Source organism: Otolemur garnettii, unplaced genomic scaffold, assembly GCF_000181295.1.
Source record: "Otolemur garnettii isolate 467f Iridium unplaced genomic scaffold, OtoGar3 scaffold00042, whole genome shotgun sequence".
In the NCBI taxonomy this organism is placed as follows: domain Eukaryota; kingdom Metazoa; phylum Chordata; class Mammalia; order Primates; family Galagidae; genus Otolemur; species Otolemur garnettii.
The window spans coordinates 6,994,093-7,016,824 of record NW_003852437.1 but is presented as its reverse complement, the minus strand read 5'-3'; positions in this window follow the sequence as shown (position 1 = coordinate 7,016,824).

The following is a 22,732-nucleotide window of genomic DNA, read 5'->3' as shown; positions in this document are numbered from 1 at the left end:
ACCAAAACTCTGGTTGGACAATTCTTATCTAGCATTCTCCATTACATAGTTTACAAACCATTTAATTACATTAAAAGCATTCTCTCTCAATTACTACTGTCTACACAAAATAGTATAGAGAAACTTGAGCTCCTGGCTCATCCTTCTGAGGCAACCACTCTCAATTTTTCGGGATGGTTTTGATTATTCTTTTTACTGGTAATTGTGTTCATATTTCAGAAGAATATATTTACAAAGCATCTTCTGATTTTTAAATTTTAAAAATGTATCATTGACATCCTACTGGGGAAAATTGGAATTTAACATTCTCAGAACTAAACACCCCTCTGCAACTCCAAAACATGTACGTACATGTCCCCTTTCCCTCCCATCATCCATCATATGTCTATTTTCACATTGTTTTGGTCTCCACTCTCTGTCCTTCCCATTCTCTGTTGGTGGAATCTTTATATTGGTTGGATCTTTATATTTCATTTTAGATTGGTTCCTCAACTTTTAATGACTCTTCACTCTCTGGTTATAGACACTAATTTGATGATTGGAAGCACATGTGTGTCTTGTTTTATTGACTCTCGGTGGGCTTTCCCAAAAGATGCTTTCATGGGAGCTGACAACTTTGTGTTTGGATTTCAAAATGGGAGAATTTGTAAGATGTTTCTCTTAGGCCAATCAGTTTCTCTACAAAATCTTTTATATTCTCCAAAATCTCGCCTAAGAGGAAAAACCTGAATCTAGTCAAGTGACAGAACTGATGATCTCACCATTGAGCTTCCAGCTCTTCACCTCCTCCACCTGTTTTCAGTAAGGACTTCTGACCCACTCTTCTGTGCATGGGAGGAGAGGTAGAAGTGGGCATAGAATAAGTTTGCCTTAATATAAAGAATGGAGGGCGGTGCCTGTGGCTCAAAGGAGTAGGGCGCCGACCCCATATGCCATAGGTGGCGGGTTCAAACCCAGCCCTGACCAAAAAAAGAAAGAAAGAATGGGCAGAGATGGCCTCTCTATTGTCAATCGTTTTGCTATTTTTTGACAGCAATAATATCTAACAGGATACAAAAATGATAAAAAGACAAATAATTGTAACAAATGAGCAAGTTTTTAATGCATGTTACATTTTCAATAGGTCTTTAGAAAGAATAGTTAAGTAGCTTCATTGGTAAATACCAAAGTAAATAATTAAAATTCCTAAAGCCAACTCTGCTCTCAAAAGAAAACATCCAACTTAAATAAAAATTGAGATATTCTCACATTTTTAATTTTTGCCAAACTACTAAATCCAGACAAATATAAAGACTTACTAAAATCAGAAATTTTGTTACACTGATTATTAACCTTGAACATCAATATCCTGAAGAGATTAAAGCTCAAATCCTACAGTTACTAAATAAGAATTCATTATAGTGGAATTTATTGTATCCTTTGAAGATTTGTAAAATTATCTGAGCAGGAGTAATTAAACAAAAATTTTATTTTTTCAACTCTTGCTCTATTTGATGGGAATAGCAAGTTCATTATTTGCCAGTAAATGGAATAATCAGCTAATTAGTAGCACTTGTTATGTGATGAATATTCAATTGGCAGAATAGAAAAGAGAAAAGATGCATCATACCTTAGTAAATTAATTTCTTTTTGAGAGTGAATTTGCATCCACCTGGCAGAAAACATTAACTATCTCAGTAAAAGCCTTGGGAGATTTGCCAAATTCAAGAAATTAAGGGGCATTTAACCCTTTCACTCTTTGTCAGAACACGATTGTTCTTCACAGATGTTTTCTTTACAATGCCACCAAAATTAATTACATCTGTCTGAAATGAGTATGTTTTACAATGCTGAGAAAGTTAATTAAGTGTATTCCTGTCAAACTAAAAGTTTCCTGTACTTCGTTTAAAAGAAAACTGTAAAGAAATTATGAAACTGTACTAGGTGTACTTGAACACATTGTAGTAGTTAATATTTACATGAAATCATAACAATTTTAAGAATGTTGTGAAGCCTATTACTACCCAAGTCATTTCACTAAGTACTAAATTTTTCTTTCTTCTTCCATCTACATTGTCTGCTTTCCTTTTCTTGGTTATTGTTTTTTTCCCATTTAAGTGCCTTCTCCCCAAAATTTTGAGGCTGAAAGCTAAAGTTACTGTTGCCCAGCATCTATGGAAAGTCTACTGTTTTAGGGAATCCCCAAACTTCTTATCAGGCCAAGGTAGAATGAAGACCTTGTCTAGAAGGCTGTTACCAACCATCAACATACTCTCAGGAAGTAAAACAGTTCTCTCTCCACATCGCCAATGTTAACATCCTCCATCAAAGTAAGAGTTTGCTTGGCTATGTTGACAAACAGGATGAGTAACTATTAGGCCAGTTAAAGGTCATAATGTGAAAAGGGTTGAATAATACATTGCTAAAAGCACAAGTTGGAAGTTAGAATTATGAATTTTATCTAAGCTCCACAGCTAAGTCTTTGATCTTGGAAAAACAATAGTATTTCAGGGCCTGAGGATACACATTTGCAAAATGGTGGGCATTACATACAGAAATTCTAAGGATATTTGCAGGACTAATATTCCAGAATTGTGCGTTTCCTGTGCGGGGAATGGCAAGACTCCATATGCAACCCTCAGAGATCATAAAATGAAGTGAAACCATTTCAACTGTCATGCTGATTTTCCTGGGTTGCCTAAGCTATTATCACAAAACAATACTGTCATTGCAACTACTGAACTGTGATGGCAAGTTCTTATAAAACCTGTCCTATTCTAATGAGCTGTCTTTATTGCAATGAAATTAGAAAAACAAGACTCTTTAAATATATCTGATCTCCAAACAGAATTTCATTAGAAAATTTGATCTCATGATACAAATAAAAATCAGAAGTATTTAATTAGTGCCTATTTTAATTAACTAATGATCTAATTTAGGATTGATTAAGGTAGAGTGCCACTATTAGATAAATTTAATGCAACAACTTTATTTAGAAATAATTGCTCATTCTTGTTCTACTAATATATAATTGATTACAGTTGGCTTTCTAATATGTTTAAAATAACGGATGTGCTTTTGTTGCCTAACACTTATTTTTATAATTACTTGTGTTTTGATGATGGATTTATTGGAGAGATACTATGAAAGTGCATGTAAGGAGACATATAAATAGAATGGATTTCAAAATTTACCTCTTCAACAGCTCTGGGGTATTGTGTCTCTTACATGTATACTCTAGAAGTGAGAATAGCAAGGAAGTTAAAACAGTGTCCATTCCGTATCCAACAGATGCTGGTGAGAATGCAAAGGAAAAGAACACTTACCACCCTGTTGGTGGCCTGCAAACTAGTACAACCTCTATGGAAAGTAGTATGGTATGGTGATTTCTCAAAGAACTGAAAGTAGACCTACCATTTGATTCATCAATCCCACCACTAGGAACAGATCCAAAAGAAAAAAATTGACATTTTTTGAAAAATACATTTGCATTTGAATGTTTATAATAGCAAAATTCACAATTGCAAAGATATGTAATCAACCCAAGGGCCCATCAATAGATGAATTAATAATTTGTAGTATGTGTATACCATGGAATACTATTCAGTCATAAAAAAGATGGTGACTTACTAATCTTTCATAACAACCTGTATGGAATAGAGACTATTCTTCTAAGAGAAGTATTGCAAAATTGGAAAGAAATAAATATCACATCTACTCACTATTAAATTGGAACTAGTTGATCAAAACTTATGTGCTCATATGGAAACAAAACTCAGTAAAATTCAAGTAGGTGGGAGGTGAAGAATATGGGTAAATTCCCACCAACTGGATACACTGCACTCTTCCTGGGTGAACAGCACATCTTCATGTATAACTTTGACTTAAATTATATAAAAGCAAACTATGTAAACAAATCGTCTGTACCCCCATAATACACGAAATTTTCTTTTAATGTCATATGGAACTGCTCCCTTGATGAACTCTGTCTCCTGAACCACTTTTCTAAGAGCCAATGTCCCCGTGTGTTGTTATCACTTCGTGTATACAGTGCTTTCCAATTACCCAATTCTGTATCTGTGTCCACACCGAGGCCACCTACTCCTTAGTGCTTCTTTTGGTTCTCTTTTTTTTTTCAGGGAAATTTATAATAATAATAAACATTTCATAAATATTTAATTGATTGGTTAATTAACTAATGTGTAATGCTTAGTGGAATTAAGAAAGAATGAAGGCCTGCATAACTTTCCTGCTACCTTTCATGAGGGATTCTAGGCTAAAATTGCATTTTGATTCCATTACTTTTCATAAGTTATCATGCTTTTTGGAATAATTACTGGCTTTACAATTTAAAGTTCTTTGGTTCAGATTTATCTTGGAAAAATAGACCTAGAAAATTACAGTTTCTCTTTATTTCAATAGAATATATCATATCCTCAGTAGTATGCAATGCAAATGAGTTTTGCAAGGAAATTATGTGGGTCTGGGAAATAATGCTCTTGCATATCAATCATTTTATAGTATTTTATAAAATAATCCATATTCTCATTGTCTGCTTTTGCCTTACAGTCAAAGATCCAGAATCTTCTTCCTTACAGAAGGATATTTATGGTGATGCCCATAAAGAATGGCAGCATACTTAGCCAAAGCTGCTAAGGTACAGACACGTATTGTAACTATACCATTTCCAACTTGAAAAAAAGGACTATTTTTAACACTATGATGATGGTTTTATCTAATTACTTCCTAATGCTATAGTTTCTCAAATAATTTATATTTATCACTTAATTCTCAAAGCCCTTTTTCACTTTTTTTTTTTTTTTTTTTTGTAGAGACAGTCTCATTTTTTTGCCCTCAGGAGAGTGCAGTGGAGTCACAGCTCACAGCAACCTCCAACTGCTGGGTTTAGGTGATTCTTCTGCCTCAGCCTCCCAAGTAGCTGGGACTATAGGTGCCTGCCACAGTGCCCGGCTATTTTTTGTTGCAGTTTGGCCAGGGCTGGGTTTGAACCCGCCACCCTCAGTATATGGGGCAGGCACCCTACTTACTGAACCACAGGCGGCTCCCTCTTTTTCACATTTTTAATCCTGAAATCTTACAGCAGAGAATACAGTAGAATCCTTTCCTTCACAGCTTCATTAATGTTGTGAATTCTTGCCAAGGGAAACAATCAACTTGATACACTTGAATTCAACTTCAAGTTGAAGTGTATACTAATCCAGTTAAAGCCTCACTACAAATTTGACATAAATTATTGAAGTTTTCAAATGTTTTGTCAAATACATACAATGATGTGAGAAATGTAGACATATCCACATCCTCATACCATTGATTGTCTTGATACTAGCCTAGACATAAGTTTGTGAAATTAAGTATAAATATTTCAGATAGTGACTAGTTTACAGCCTGTGTTTTATGATTACTGTACTTTTCATATTCACTAGATTTTGAATTACCAAAGAAAATGACCCTTTCCACATGGATTAAACAAACAAAAAAAAAAAGATGTCTGTGAAGCATTTATCTGTTTAAGTCATATTCAGGGGGAAAAAGGCATCTATTAGTCTAAGTAAAAATAATTTTCTGACAATCCTATATAAATAAAAGGAGTTTCAGGAATTAAATACTATATATGTCACAGTAATCATATACCATGATAGATATTACATATTATTCTTGACAAAAAAATGTTAAGTGAGGAAAGATGCTCTTATACTTTGAACTTAACAGACAGTTATGAATTTGAGTTTTGAGTTTTGTAGGAAATATGAAAAAGAACAGTATATTTCCATTCCTAATTGAGTCCTTTACGATGTCCTGTGTCCAATGATCTAGATTAAATCAGAAGAGCTTGCTTATAAGCAATCATTTGCAATGAAATGGCATTGAATCACAAAAGAGGTGTTAAAAATGCAAACTTATTACTAAAAGCAAAGAACTGATGTATTCTCTCTGACTTGTACTGTTTGATATTCTCTCCCATGAAAACAGTTAGATTTCCTTTTGAAAAAATAGAAATTCTCTCCCTCTGTCTGCCAATAATATCTGGGTATTTCTAAAAATATTGTTTTATCACTTTCCTAAAGAATACAACAACACAGTGAAATAAAATGCATGAAAAATACTTGAAAATAATCAGAAGAACGGACATTACAGATTCTAACAGCACTATTTGTTTAACACTATTTACTCCAACATTCTTAGACATCAAATAGTGATCTGTAAAATCCACTTTGTCAAGAAATGGCACACTATTAAGTGGCTGAAAGAAAATAAATCAAAGCTGAAAAATCAGGTTTATTTTGCCAGCAGAGTTAAGTGGTTGTGATCTAGACTGTAGGTCCTGGGGTGTCCAACCATGGCCCCCAGATGGCTATGAATACATATCTAAGAGTTAGTTGGCCACGCATTAAATACACAAACACTGACGAAAGCTGATGAGCAAAAAAAGGTCCTTGCATAATTTTCACGATATCTGCCACCACAGATAAATAAGTAAGCATTCCTAGCCAGCCGCAGGCTGTGGTTAGAAACCCCTGGCTCTGGAATATCTAAGTCTCTCACCCTTTTATCAACAGATCTGAACAGAAATTTTACTATTAACCTTGCCCTAGTGATGCAAAACATGCAATCTTTGATAATTCTCTCTCTCTCCTCTCCCCTTCATTGTTTCTCTCTGTGCCCCCTTTTTTTCTCTCTTAATAATTGATTCTTCTCAAATATTTCCATAATATCCTCCAATACCATTGCTAAATGCTCGTGCGCTCTCTCTCTCTCTCTCTCTCTTAAGGGAGAAATCACCTTTAAATCACTGTTCCTTCCCCAACCCTTCAGGTAATTCTAGACTAATTCTATACTCCACTTTCTGTACGTACTTCCTCTTATTCAAATCCCTTTATTCTGTCCCTCAACCCCTCCATGTTTGAATTCCCTGTGGTGGGTGGCATTCTTTCCCAGTTAATTATTCCAGGATTACTGAACAATAATTCCAGATCAGCTCCCATAGTTCTTGGTCAGACTGGTCTCCTAATTCTTTCTTATTCATCATATCCTATTCTAAACTTTGGGCATACATTCACATGGGTTCCCCGCCTTAATTTCTTTTATTTGCTTTTTTTTTTTTTTTCTGCTCAGGACTCTCTCCTTTAGGGCCTATATTCTCATTAGAGCAGAGGATAGATTTTCAGGCTTGAGAGTCACTAAGCAAGTTTTGCAATGCTGCCATAACTATGCCAGACAGCGTAATGCAGGAGAAATTTATTCTTTTACGTTTCTGGAAGCTGGAAGTCCAAACTCAAGTTTTCCTCATGCTCCTTCTCATGGCTCAAGGGATGAATCTTTTCTTAACTCCTCCTGGATTCTCTCAATCCCTGGAAATCCTTAGCATTCCTTGTTTTATTGCTGTGTCACACCAAACACTTCCTCTGTTTTTCCATGGCCATCTTTCCTCTTGTGTATGTCTTTAAATATCTCCCTTATTAATAGACCACCAGTCATTGAATTTAAAGACCATCCTAACCCGGTATTAGTTAATCTTAACTTGATTATGTCTCAAAGACCCTCTTTTCACAGAAGGGAACACTCACAGATAAAGGTGATTAGGACTTCAAGGTACCTTTTGGGAGGCAGAATTCAACCCACCACAGGGACCCCCCACCGTGATCTGAATACTTTTGTTGACCTTAGAAATTCACACTTTAGGCTGTTATCCGCAGATAGTTCAGGAAAACAAAATAACCTCTTTATAACAAATGCATTGGCCCTCTTTCCCTAGTTCTATTTTTGAGCTCATACTGAATAGTGCTGCCTTCTCAATATTATAGACTATTAAATGATTAAAGGCAGTTTATTTTCCCGTAAGACCATCTCTAGGATACACATTCCTATTTTACTTAATTGTCTTCTTTAAATATGTCATGAACAAAATGAAAATCATGACATGTGTCTCTCAAGAAACCTGATTAACTCCAGTTGCCTGATTTTTAAGAGAATGTCTCTTAATCTCCTACTTTCATATATAATTATAGTTCATCTTATCATAATGGCTTTGATGTCAGACAGACGTGGCTATGAATCCCAAGTTTGCCACTAAATAAGTGTGTTGCTATTAAAATTAAATAATTTCTCTAAGCATCAATGTCCTACTTGGTAAATGAGGATGTAACATTTAACATTGAGAGTTAATGAAAGTAATAATTAGATAATAGATAATTAACAGAATGCTTGGTAGGTTTAATAACTGCTGATTTGTAAAAACATCATTTTTATTGGTCTAGCTACATGGAAATCTCATTTAACACATTAGAACCTTATATCAAATGCATCCTGGATTCCTTAGTATTAATTCATGCTCTGACATTATATTAATATGGATTTATACATTCCTCTATAGAACTAGCTATTCTTATCTTGCTAACTATGGAGTGTAGGAATAGAATAGTTTCAAACACATCTATATTTTCAGCAGTGAGGTGAGCTCAGAAATTTATATTTTCAAATTAGTAAATGGAGCTAATATAATGCTTATTCTCACCAATAATTACCACAAAGCCCAGTCTCTGAAAAACCTGGGAAATTCTTTGGTTTCTCAAAAGAAATAGCATTTCTTATTTGACCTATAGTCTGAGGCAGGCTCTTATTTCTCCATTCTCCATGTGTCTGCCATTGAACCTTGGCAAATGTGACAGAGGCTCTCAGTTACCGCCAGACATTTTCCCATTTTTCCTTAAAAGCAAACAATTTTATTTGGAAAAGTGACATATACAACCCAAATATTAAATCTTACAAGTCTCCTTGCAATTAGAATAATTCATTTAATCAAATTTGTATCAATTTTATACTTTGGGAGTTTTATAGAACTCCCAAGGAGGATGTTTAAAGAAACTTGACTTATCTGGGAAATAGCCTAAGAATATAGGCATTTTTGAAAAAGATCTAGCAGACCTCTTAGAATAAGAATCAGCCTTGAGGATGGATGTCAAGAAAGTCATAGAACGGTAAGGAGAAAGATAGGTCCCTGCTATCCACAGGGACTCCAGGCCAGCCTTGGGCTTCCCTCACATGGGAGAAAATTGTACTTCTGTTAGGTAAGGTTAAGGAAGAAGGAAAACAGAGACTTTGTCTAGGGAGGTTTGTTGAGAAACCAATGATGTTTAAAATGACTATAGAGTTGGGGGCTCCCAAGAAAGAACAGATGACATGTCAAGAGGACCCCTAAAGACTGACCAGATGTTTGGTCTGCAATAGAGGGTCTGCAAGGACTGACCAACCCCTCAAAAGACAGCGAAACCACAAAGCAGAGATATAATCAAGGCCTTGATAGAGGATCTTTGAAGCATGGGCATGGTTGAGATAACAGTGCCCCTAAATGACCCTACCCTCATTAACACAATAAAAATCACACCCACCAGTGCCAAGACAATTTACAAATACCACAGCAAACCCTGAAAATTCCTTTACAAATATAGAAAAGGGGAGCATTCCCAATTCCAAGAATTCTCCACCCTTTTCCAAGAAAAACCATGACTATTCCACCTCCCACACTTAACATAAAATTAGGAAATCAACATTCAAAGAGAAATCTTATTAAACTCAGGTCTCCTTCACTCACACAGGGGCTGACCCATTTGGTCTCTAGAACATACTATGCTTTTAATAAACTTTGACACTTGGCTGCTTGCACCTGCTTTCTCTGCTCATTTACTACATCAGCTCAGTACCAATAACCATTCTTTGGTACTAGGAACCAAGAACCTGAGAACATGCAGACCTGACACCTGGCCCCACATACCTAACACTTCTATCTTTTTGAAACTGCTGATAGTTTGTGTGTTCTGTCTGCAGACCAAACTAATTCAGTTCTTTTCCTAATCTAACTGAAGGGGACTTCAAATAGACATCTGGGCAACTGAAAAAGATGATTCTTGGCCTGTGGGTCTTTTGTTCAACCATTCTGGTGTCATAGGTTGAATTGTATTCCCAGAAAATTCATGTTGAAGTCTACACTCTTAGAACCTCAAAAAGTAAACTTATTTGAACTTGCCTTAAAAATAAAAAAACTGCCTACTAGAACAAATCTTTACACATTTAAAGGAAGGCAACAAGTTCTAGACTTTCAACAACATAACATTCATAATATCCAATTAAAACTACTTACCCAGAGGCAGGAAAATGACCAGAAGAAAACTTAGTCAATATAAATAAAACCCACAATTACAGAAATGATGAAACTAGCAGTCAAGAATTTTTAAAAAGCTATTATAAATATGTCAAATATATAATGAAAAAGATGAACTAACTCAATAAGGATAGATATTGAAAGTATAAAAAATAATCCAGTGAAAATTCTAGGGCTAAAAAATATAAGATCTGAAATACACGGCAGTGTTCAACCTTTTTTGTTTTTACTGCTGCACCTTAGAAAAATAAGAGTTGTCTTGGGCCACGTATTAAATAGACAAACACAATGAAAAGCTGAGTAGAAAAAGAAATTGTCCGTGCATTCTTTTCTTTTCTTTTCTTTCTTTCTTTTTTTTCCTTTGGTGCATTCTTTTCATGATATCCAATACCACAAATTAGCAAAAAGTCCTCAGTGCAGATCATAGATTGGACACCCCTGCAATTTAAACTAAGACTCATCCTTTTTTTTTCTATAAAGGATCAGATTGTAAATATTTAAGGTTTGTGGCCTGTACCTTCTGTGTTGCAGCTATCCAACTCTGCCATTCTAGCACGAAGAAGTAATAGAGACAACATATAAACAAGAGTGTGACTGTGCTCCAATAAAACTATATTTACAAAAACAGATGGCTAAGCGGATTTGGCCTGACGGCCTTATTTGCTGACTTCTGCTTCAAACCAACCAAATATAATTCTCCAAATATGTTGGGGTTAAAGAACTGAATTGGAGTTTTGAAGCAAGAACAACAATCTGTGCTGGTAGAAGATATGTGATGGTAGCTGGATTTCAATTAGATAAAACAAGAAGCCAATTTACAACACTTGAACTTCCCTAGACTTTGATTATTCCTTTAAGAACATTTGATCTTAAAATGTTCTTAATATTTGATCTTAAATGTTCAACAAAAAAGGTTGAACACTGCCGTGTATTTCAGATATTATATTTTTGATCAAGAACATTTTGATCTTCTTTTCCTAGCAAGAATTCGAGAGTTCATGAGTCTACTGATGTTCCTGCTACAACAGCTTAAAAAACATCAGATAAATTAAAATAAAACCCTTTAAATTAATACCATGAATACCAATATTAATTAAAATCCCATGGAGAGAACCTTTCCAAGGTAAATTATATGGAAATAAACAAGACAAACCCAATGAGAACAAAGGCTATTTATTCAGAGCTTGCTATAAAGCATTTGCCTTTGTTAGAAGAAATATTTAAGGCGGGAAGGGAGGTGGACAAGCTTTACAGTCAAAAAGGGACTTTCATTAGAGGAGATAACTAGAAGTAGGGTATCTTATATGATTGTTTGGAGGCACATGTTTGAATTTAATTGATCTTGAGTTGTAATTAGGGGAGATAATTAGGAAAGGCATTAGTCATTGAGCAACTCTGATCATTCGGGGCTGACTGAGGTGGAGATTTTTATTTCACTTCATGGGATATTTGTATACTGCAGATTCTGTGGGTGAGAGCTCTGCTATCATATAAGATCTAGCCAGGCTGGGGCCATAATCCTGAAGACACAATTCTGAATGCCATCATCTTAATTTATCGCGACCTTTACAAAAGGAACAATTTAACACATACTTTCCATTTTGTTTTAATAGAGTAAGTAGAATGATATTTGACTTCCTCAATACCAAATCTGTATTAGTCAGTGTTTTCCAAAGAGACAGAACCAGTAAGACTTGTATTTAGATATATGAGAGGGAATTTATTAGGTGTATTGCTTCACGTGATTGAGGTGGCAAAGAAGTACGATGACAGGCCATCTACAAGGTGAGATCCTGGTATTCTGGCAGTGTCGCCCAGTTCAAATCTTAAGGCCTCCAGCCAGCGAAGTTGATGGTATGACTCTCAGTCTGAGGTCCTAAGCCTCTGCACCCTGGGGGCCACTGGTATAAATCCTGGCATCCAAAGGCTAGAAAACCTGTAGTTCTGATGCCCAAAGCAGTAGGAAAAAAAAAGTCTGTCTCAGCTTTCAGACAGAGGTTTCAGAGAAAGACAGCAACCCAGACTTTCTCTGTTTGCTCTCTCTAGGCTCCCTGCCAACTGATAGAGCCTGCCAACACTGAGGGCAGATTGAGCCACCTAACACACTCAGCCCCACACACTAATCCCCTGTGGAGACACTCTCACAGACAGATCCAGAATAATGTTTTACCTGGGTTCTTAATCCTGTGAAACTGACACCTAAAATTAAGTCCACCCCTTGTCAACTTGAAACCCGGATATATATCTTCTTAGAACATACTGGATTTCCAGATAAATACACTGACACAGCAATAGCTCCCCCTAACTTGATGCAACTAATGTGATGCAACTACCTACAGACAACCCAAAGCAGCGCTAATCCCTTCTCCAGAGTTGGGCTCTCAAGATTTCAGCATTTGAGCCTTTAATCATCTAGGACTGAGATTTTCAGTAGTATTTTAGAAGTTGGAGATTTCAGACTTTAGGGATTTTGATATTTGTTTGGGGATTTCAACATTCAAGATTGTGGCTTAGGGACTACATCTTTCAGAATTATGATAAGCACTGGCTCTGTTATCTATTTGTATATTGTTACTTACATTAAATAATCCCTAGAGACATTTTTTTTTCTCCTAGAGGTATTTGCAGATTCTGTATACTAGCTAAGTTTGGGCTAAACTGAGGCTACGAATTTGTGAGAAAAATAAATCAACAATTTTTTTTTTCTAACCAGCTGTACACAGCTGGAGTAACACATTATAAACATGAAAGGCTTCAACTGCATGACTGGGTTTCCCCATGGGACAATGGCTATTCTCTCTTTGGGGGCTTTTATGGACACAGTGTGGAAGGTTGGAGAGTTAATTTGAAAGTTTCTAACAGAGTAAAATCTTTTGCAGTATTGCCTAGTTTAGGGAACAAGGACTTGTTGGAGAAAGGGATAGCCTTAAATATGATACTGTTCGCTTTCTGAAGCATTAGCCTGGTTATGAAGCTGTAAGTGGCAAGGAGCTGAAGGGAAAGCAGAAAATGTCTAAACTCTCATGAATTTTCAGAGCTGAACTGACAGAAAACCTATGAGACAGTCAAATAAGCAAGAAGACTTTGAAGGTTCAACTGAAAACAAAGGTGAAAGAGAAGAAGATAAGTTTTTCTAAAGCTGCCATCCAGGCCTAACCAAGAGATAGCTCTGAATAAATTGAAAGAATAAATAAATCCATCACCTTTTATATTTTACACATATGTGTGTATTTTCTATTTTTTATTCATATATAATTTTTTTTTTTTTTTTTTTTTTTTTTTTGGCCAGGGCTGGATTTGAACCCACCACCTCTGGCATATGGTGCCAGCGCCCTACCATTTTGAGCCATAGGCGCCACCCCATATATAACCTTTTTAAACAAAATCTCTAAGATATAACGATAATAGAACCTATGTAAGTTGACCACCCTGGAGACGGTAACAAACTGGCTAACACACAGAGGTAGTCAACAGAAGGAGCTAGGCCTGCTGTACTGACACGTACACGCGGTGCATGACTGGTCTATGAGAATTAGGTCAACCTAAGGAGGTGGTTAATGTAGGGAGGTTGCTAACCTATGGAGGTTCTACTATATTCAAATATTTACAAATTCATAAATATGCAGAAAAGTATAAAAACCAATAATCAAGAGAAGGTACAATAGCAGCAAGCCTAAACATGACCCAGAAATTTAATTTCATAGTATATGTGTCTTATTTGTTATGATTTATGAGTCAAATATTATCAAATACATTTTAAGACTCCTGAACTTTTAAAGGAAACTTAACACATACCCAAAAATCCTATGGAAGAATACATAAATCATTAAGTTAGCCTAAAGTTGACAAGAGAAAGCACTCATTGACCTATCACACAGAAATCAAAATTACTAATGTTTTCTCAATAATGAAAAAATAAGTTATTGGAACAAAATAGGGAGGCTACAGACAGATTCATGGATAGGTGGAAATTTAATATGGGGTAAATTTTACTGCATAAATCAATGGTAAAGTGAAATGCTATTCTTAGATTTTGAGGGTAAAATGTCTTACCATATAGACAATAGTGAAAATTTACTCTAATTCCACAGACAAAGGACCACCAGAGAGACAAAAGGAAACATTCCAAGGTAGGATTTTGAAGTTTACATATGAAAATGAAGGTTACTATATTTGTGGCAAAGCATTAAGGTTGGTAGAAATGAAATACTGACCAGATAAAATTTCAAAGGACAGACCATAAAACAAAACAAAAATGATAGATGCAATACCTCAAAATTGAGGACTTCTCTTCAGCAAAGGACACTAGATGCAAATTTGAAATATATATGGAACATTTGCAAGACATTTTTGTTTTGTCTAAATCAAAAGGAGAAGACTATTTAGAATACAAAAGGAACTTCTGTAAATCATCAACAGAAATTGTGCAACCCCTATAGAACTCTGGGCAAAGAGGGTGGATCTGCAAATTCCAAAGAATAAACTCAGAAGTCTAACAGCTCATGAAAAAGTGTGGAAAAATCATTAGTAAAAAGAATAAATGAAGATTTTTAAAAAATGGAAAATTATAGTACCCATGAACTGGATAAATTTAAGTTAGTACCAAAAGTTGTGGTAACATGAGAATATACATTTCTCTGTCATTTTAGACTAGTTCCATAATGCTGAGGTGTAATCTGGCAGGATTTTACCAAATTTAACATATGTATATGTTAAGGTGATCAGACGTCCTGCTTTTGGCTGGACAGTCCTGATTTTTAACAATTTGTCCTGCATCCCACAGCATTTTTAAAAAGTCCTGATTTTTGGAAAGCATGACAAGCTAGGGAATGGCGGGAGAAAGGGAAGACAATATACGGTTCACGGCTGCCTTGTGGCTATTTCACTAGGATATTAGTTTTATATTATTTTTGTTACTTTTATAATGTTAAACTTTAATAATAACAAATAATTGTTGAGAACTGATTATCAAGAACTGCTTATCAAAGTTCGCATTTTTGATCAGTTGTTAGAATTTGACCACCATTGTTTGGACTTAATGAAGAATGGCATTTTTTGGCATTGGCAATGATGAAAACATTTTGTAATTGTCTCTCAGGTGATACACATCATACTGCATGCTAGTTAAATAAGTGATGTCAAGAAATCAGCTATTCAGATAATTTAGGTAAGTTATTTATTTCATGAATTTAGCAGACAGTACTCATATTATTTATATTTTATAGTAGCGGCAAAAAGTCTAGCACAGGCCTTGAAAGTGACACGACTTACGAGGTATCATTATTAAAAAATATATTGATAAGGAAAAGATTAAATCTTGGGCATCAGCAAAAATCACAATAGAGAACAAATGGTTAGAAATATTTTATCATTTTGAAACAAACCGTGTTCCATATAATAGTGCACTAAAAATTGTAGGATATATGTGGTCCTTACCCGGAACTAATGCTGCAACTGAATGCATTTTTCCTACAATAAATAAAGTGTGAACATCTGAAAAATCACAATTAAGTGTTGAGACTTTGAAACCCATTTTATGTGTGAAATATAATTTAACAAATTCTTGTGAAAATTTTCATAACCTTTTAAACAATGACAGCAATCTACTAAAAGAAATTCACTCAAATGAGAAATATGCCAAAGAATAAAGTAATACTATACATAATTTTTTAATGTATTACATTTGTAAATTGTACTTATGTTGAAATTTAAAAGTCTATATTACAATATTATTTTTGTATTCTATGAAAATTTTTGTTGCTCCATATAGACCAAATTTTTAATTAAGACCCCCCCCCCCCTCCCCCCGTGTCAATGGTGTCCCGCCTTACCAATGTTAAAATCTGGTCACCTTAGTATATGTTTTAACACAAATTTTAAGTTTTCATGTTTGTTCTAAAAAATTATTATACAGATTACCTAATGGAACACGTATCAGTGCAACTGCTAAAAGCAAGAACTCTTGGGTGGCGCCTGTGGCTCAGAGGAGTAGGGCGCTAGCCCTATATGCCCAAAAGTGGCGGGTTCAAACCCAGCCCTGGCCAAAAAATAAAAAATAAAAATAAAATGAGTTAAACTCTTCATTTAAAAGCAAGAACTCTTACATTCAAAAAGCCCAAATATTGCCAATGTGTTAAATAGAAATAAACTGCTCATATTTATACATATAACAGTATAAATCTATTAGGCAAAAGTTCAAGGAAAACATTTTTAAAAGGAAGAAAAAAAGGAGGTTTTGTCTTTTTTTCAAATGAATGAGCATGAGAGAGGATACCTGAGAGAGGCAAGATCTGGGAGAACAGGTCTTCTCAAGGAGACCGCAGGGATGGACCTGCAGAGCCCTCTCCATGGGAACACAGCTCTTGGGAATTTGTGGGCTTAACTTCCTGAAACCTGGAAATTTCCAAGTTCTATGAAATCTTGTGGTTCTGTAGAGGCTGGACTAGCATCTCCTGCTTCATTCAAACTGGCCAATGAGAAGGGTACTTGTGGGGTGGAACTTTTTGACGGTTAATAAAAAAGGAAAGACCAAGCCAGTCCGGGAGCACGGCCATTTGGAAACCACAGAAAAGTCAACCTGGTTCCTTAAACTTAAATTATAATTGTTAACAGTTTTTGTAGTTTCATTAGCTTCATAAGTACGCTGGATCCACTCTTTAATTCCATCTTCCCTAATTATTACCATAGAGATTAAACATCTAAATACCCTTTGAAGTGTAAGAATATTTTGAATGGTGAGCTGCTGTCACTCATCTGACAGTTACTATTCCCTGTCACTTTAATATAATAATTAGGTCTCATAAATTGGTCACAATTATGAGAAAACCCCCCTGGAAAACCACCCTGCATCAGTCAATATAATCTGCCAACTTCTTTGTTGTCATAGAAACTGATTATAGCAACATGTTTAATGTGACACACATTTTGTGCACAAATGAATAACATACAAAAGTTTAGAAAATGCCTAATTAAAACCACATCTATCACAATTTTCATTATTGCTGTATATTTTACCGAATGTATTATTTCTACTTAAACTTGAAGTAAAAAAAAATGTACCTGCCATATGCATATAGATCTTACTAAAACAATTAGATGAAGGATGTGCTTTTAAGAGCAAATATTCATCAGGGAAGATTTCCTGATCCCAGATGTGATTCTGGTTGAAGTAATGTATCAATGTGACGTGCCCAAGCGACTGAGTTGCTCTTGCTTCTCATGTTTAGCTGCTCCCATTATGGCCTAACTGTAATAATTCAGGGAGTGAAAAGACTTAGAACCCAACATTGGCATTCAATGAAATGCATCGTCTCAAGGATTGAAAATGTCATTTCCGAGGAATAAAAAGAAAGTAATTGGAGCCTTGAAACAACTAAGCAGAGTGTTCTATGTGAATATTACAGATTCCGGTCAATGAAATATTTTGTCAAAGGTTTCATCCATAAACCATTAAGACAAAATTATATAAGTCATTATTTGATATAAAATGTGTTATCATAAATTCCTTCTTTTCATCTGTTTGAATTAGTAGCAACACAACATAAAAATTATGATCTAAAAAGAGCAGCACCCCTGTCTAAATACAGAAGTTTACTAAGTTGAGCATAAACCTTATATATTTTACAATAAGTAAATCATTCAGAAAAGAAGCTGAAAGAAATATAAGTACATTAAGAATATTCATGAAAGGCTGGGTGCCCATAGCTCGATGGTTGGAGTGCCAGTCTCGTGCACTGGCCTGGTGGGTTCAAACCCGCCTGGGCCTGCTAAAACCGAAAAAAAAAAAAAAGAATATTCATAGAACATCAATGCAAAAATAGCCACAGGAAAGACCAACATATTTCCATAAACACTTGTACACATGTTTATATGGGTATGAAAGATACACACATGTACATAAACATAACATGTATACATGGAATGAAAGAGAGGATAGTAATGTAACCACACACCATACATCATCCTTCAAGTTTCAATGAATCATAAGCAATTTTGTTTTGTTTATATACTTATTATTGAACTCATCTCACATAAAGAAGCTAAACCCATACGTTATATCATTCTTTTTTTTTTTCTTTTTGCAGTTTTCTGGCCAGGGCTGGGTTTGAACCCACCACCTCTGGTATATGGGGTTGGCGCCCTACTCCTTGAGCCACATGCAGAACACTATGTCATTCTTTTACATATTTTTACATAATCTCTAAAAATAAGCAATCTTTTGAATCATCATCAAAATATCAACTACCTTAAAGAATTAACATTAATTCCTTACTATCATCAAATATTCAGAGTTTTTAGATTTCTCCACTGTTTCCCAAAGTGGTACATTTGATTTGTTTGAATCAGGATCTGAAAAAGGTGATACACTGGAATTAATTATTGTGTCTCTTAGATTCTCTTTATATTCCTTAGGAATTTGGTATTAAGTCAGTCAAATTATTTGTCTTGAATAATTTCATGCAGCTCAAACTTTCCTGGTTGCCACTCTGGGGTATCTTTTGGGTCATTTCTCAGTATTCTTTGTGAATTGATAGTTCTAGAAATTAGTTTTGAATTTTAAAAAGAATTTTGCATGATAGACGCTAGGTAATTACATTAGGAGGCCATAATCCCTGTTTGTATCTATTAGAAGGCATGGGTGATATTTACCTGTATACATTAATTAATTGGGGGTTGTAAAATAGTAATATTCTAATTTGAATACCTTTATTCATTTAGTGGCTTGGATATTTCAATAAGAAAGTTTTCTTTATGAATTCTTTGATTACCACACAATAAATAGAAAAAAGGAGGTAAATGCTTGCTTCTTTCTTTTTTCAAAACACTATTCAGAATCATAAATTGTGTTCCTACCATCTTACAAAAAAAAAAAAAACCAGGAAATTTGTTTGTTTGTATATATATATAAACCAATATTTAATTTTAAAACCGTAACTATTGTTTCTTTTTATGCTTAAATTGATCTACCAACCCAAATATCTGTATGAATAATAGCTTAATTGTCTCTTCAGGTATTTGAGAATTTAAAAGACTATTTATTTTTAATTATCACTGTAAAAGATTTTTTGGTAGCTTAATTATGAATAAGACCATGTGGCTAACACTCTATTATGTAGAGTTGAGTATTAGACGGTTTATAAATTATTTTAATATATTAATTTTATTACGTCAATTATAGTTTTTCAATACCTCTTATTGAAAGATATACAAACTTCTCTGTTGCAATGACAAATAAGACCTGAAAGGGGCAGTCAATGTGTTGAGAGGATTTGTGCATGCAGAGAACAAAGAAAGAGATAGGTAGTGTATGAAGTATGTGTATAGAATATATGTAACTTCATACATAATAGCAAAGTCCTTAGAACTTATATGGGATAAACATTCATATAATACAAACCCACAAAAGAACATATTTTATCTTTATTATTAACATCATTACATAGATCTTTATTTTTTAAAAACAGAGGGTTTGAAGTTTTCCCATTGAAGTATTCCTGATTTAAATACTTCAAATTTGAAATAATTTGAAACCTCTCATAACTATTCTAACAAAAATTCCTTTCTTAAAGACAAAAGATAACAATTCATTCAAAAAATAAAAATTACGAATTCAATTTGAATAATAGATTTGTGACATAAGTATATCTGAGTGTTAAACTGTAGTTGAAACAAATTTTAATCTTGTTTTATTTATTTACTTAAAGTATTTGAAAATATTTACCGTAAATTAAAAAGGAACACATATACAACAGATTGGAATTATAACAACTTCTAATCAAGAATAGTTGCCATAAGATTTCTTGGGCCATTAAGATATGTTAACAAATAAAATGACATTAAGAACGACATTTTGGCATTACTTTAAAAGTTAAAATTATAACATTTAAACAGTATAAATAAAAATAAGTTTAGAAGACTATTAGCCCTTTATTTAAGGAATAGGTCTTAAAAAATACTGTTGCATGAATCGTGAGAATGAATTAGTTATTCAAAGAATAATATAATTATTCTACCCATGTGACATACATATAACACATACATGATATAATTACATTATATCTGATTTAGATATATTTTTGTCCTTGATTGTAAAATGTATTAGATATAGGAATGCATTCTCTCTGTAGCCAAATTCTTCTCTCAGCCCATTTATTCAAAAGTGCAAGGAAGGGAATATTGAGACATCATGAGTGAAATCTCCAGAGCATACTTGCTGGTACTCCTCATTGTATTCATGGACTGCTTAAGAAAACTTACAGTTTCTATAAATAGACCTTTCTATGTACTTCCAAAAAGATGAGGTGTGAAGTAATCAGTCAACTATTAAATGTTTAATTTATAATTAAAGGTTATTATCTTGATATTATCAAGAAGAATCCTAAAATAAAAGTATCAATGCCTAAATATATAACTTAAGTGGGGAAAAAAATCTTAGTAGAAATATTGGAAGAATTAAAAATACTTAACTCATTTAACTTATGGTGTCCATGGGCACCATGTTAAATTCCGATCATATAGAGGATGATCATAAAATTTATTTTCAAATCTGGCATACTTTAAAAGGGAAAGGAGGCACTACTAATAATTATAAGGATATAATGTATATAACAGTATACAAGTATGTTCAGACTAACCAGAAGTTATAAACAAGTATGTTCAGACTAACCAGAAATTCTAGTTTTATTGAAATAACTAAACTGACTCTTGCCTTCTTCAACATCTTATTGTATGATAGCTATTTTATACGTAAAAATTAAACATAAATTTTTAAATTGCTTAAGCTGAACAGATATAATAAGTATGGGACTTTATGTGATGAGAACAAGATTTTAGTATCAAGCTTCCTATCTGTGTCACCAGTATTATGTGGTAATCATATTTACAATTAAAACCTTTGTTTCATTACATATACTTTAATCTTCCTCTGCTATTACAATTTTTTTCCACCAGATGGTAGCCAATAAAAGCAGGAAGCAAAGAGGTTAACAGAGTTAAAAGAAATAAAATTAAATAGAAATAGAACTGAAACCAAATTAAATCATAGCTATAGATACAACTATGCTTGCAAAAATTCTATGTGTCGAATAAATAAAATAATCCTTTTAAAAACATCAGGGCTCTGATATTGAATTTATGCAAAATCTTTAGAGTTCACTTAAATTTCTAGGCCTCTGAAATTGTTTATTAATATAGACAGGAAAAAATTAAACTTGAGCACTACAGTCAATGTTTATTTTTCCATAGATCATTCACAAATATGTGAATACAGAATTGTTTTAAATATTTCTCAAGTCTTTGTTTATTTAAAAGAAGCATTGCGATGTTCTAAAATATACGAATGTGTATTTTCTGACAGTTCTTTTTTAAAAGCCCATCTATCCCACTTAGGCTGCAAAAATCAGACATGTTCAATTGTTTCCTCTGTGTGGAATCTTCTCCTCTATCCTTGTTACTCTTGGCTCGTACATGAAGTATTCATTATTTGCAAAAACCAATTATGATCCCTGTCTGGATACATTAAGATTTTTTCTACAAGACTTTGCTTCTCTATCACATTTTAAGCAACAGTTTCAATGAATTATTCATAGTTCCCATATTGCAGGCAAGTTTTTTTTTTTATTAAATTTGATCATAATAATAGTTATTACCCCAGTCATGGCAGTTTTATGAGTATTCTTCAATGCCATTACCTGGAAAGATTTCAATCAAGAAATATAAGAGATGCAAATCAATTTCCATAATAAAATTAAACTGTACTATCTACTCTTCCATTCCTGCAATAGAGCTGATTGCCAGCCTCTCCCTGATACCTGGAGCAGATAACATTCACATGCAGACATGGAGAATGGCAGATTATTTCCTCTTAAGAAATTCATTAGCTTTTTCTTCATTGTTGCTATTTAGTGTTTGCTAACTTCACTGAAATATAACATTTATCTCAGGGTTCATATACATATTTACTTTCAGAGCAAAGTATTTTCTTTCCTAATAGTAGTTGATTTTCTCTGAGGTGGTTTTCCTTATAACCAAATAAATAGGGAATTAAATACTGTTATCTTCTTTTCCTCCTAATAATGGTGCAATCTCATTTTCTAGAAGAAAAATATTTTGTTACTAGAAGGAAAGAGTGGGCAGTGCATGTAGCTCAGTGGGTAAGGCCCTGGCTACATACACTAAGGCTGACGGGTTCGAACCTGGCCTGGGCCATCTAAAACAACAACGACAACTGCAACAATGAAAAAGTAGCCTGGTGTTGTGGTAGACACCTGTAGTCCCAGCTGCTTGGGAGGCTAGGGCAAGAGAATCACTTAAGCACAAGAGTTTGAGGTTGCTGTGAGCTGTGATGTCACAGCACTCTACCAGGTATGACACGCTTGGGAGGCTGTGGCAAGAGAATCGCTTAAGCACAAGAGTTTGAGGTTGCTGTGAGCTGTGATGCCACAGTACTCTACTGGGTATGACATAGTGAGACTCTGTCAAAAAAAAAAGAAAGAAAGAAAGAAAGAAAGAAAGAAAGAAAGAAAGAAAGAAAGAAAGAAAGAAAGAAAGAAAGAAAGAAAGAAAGAAAGAAAGAAA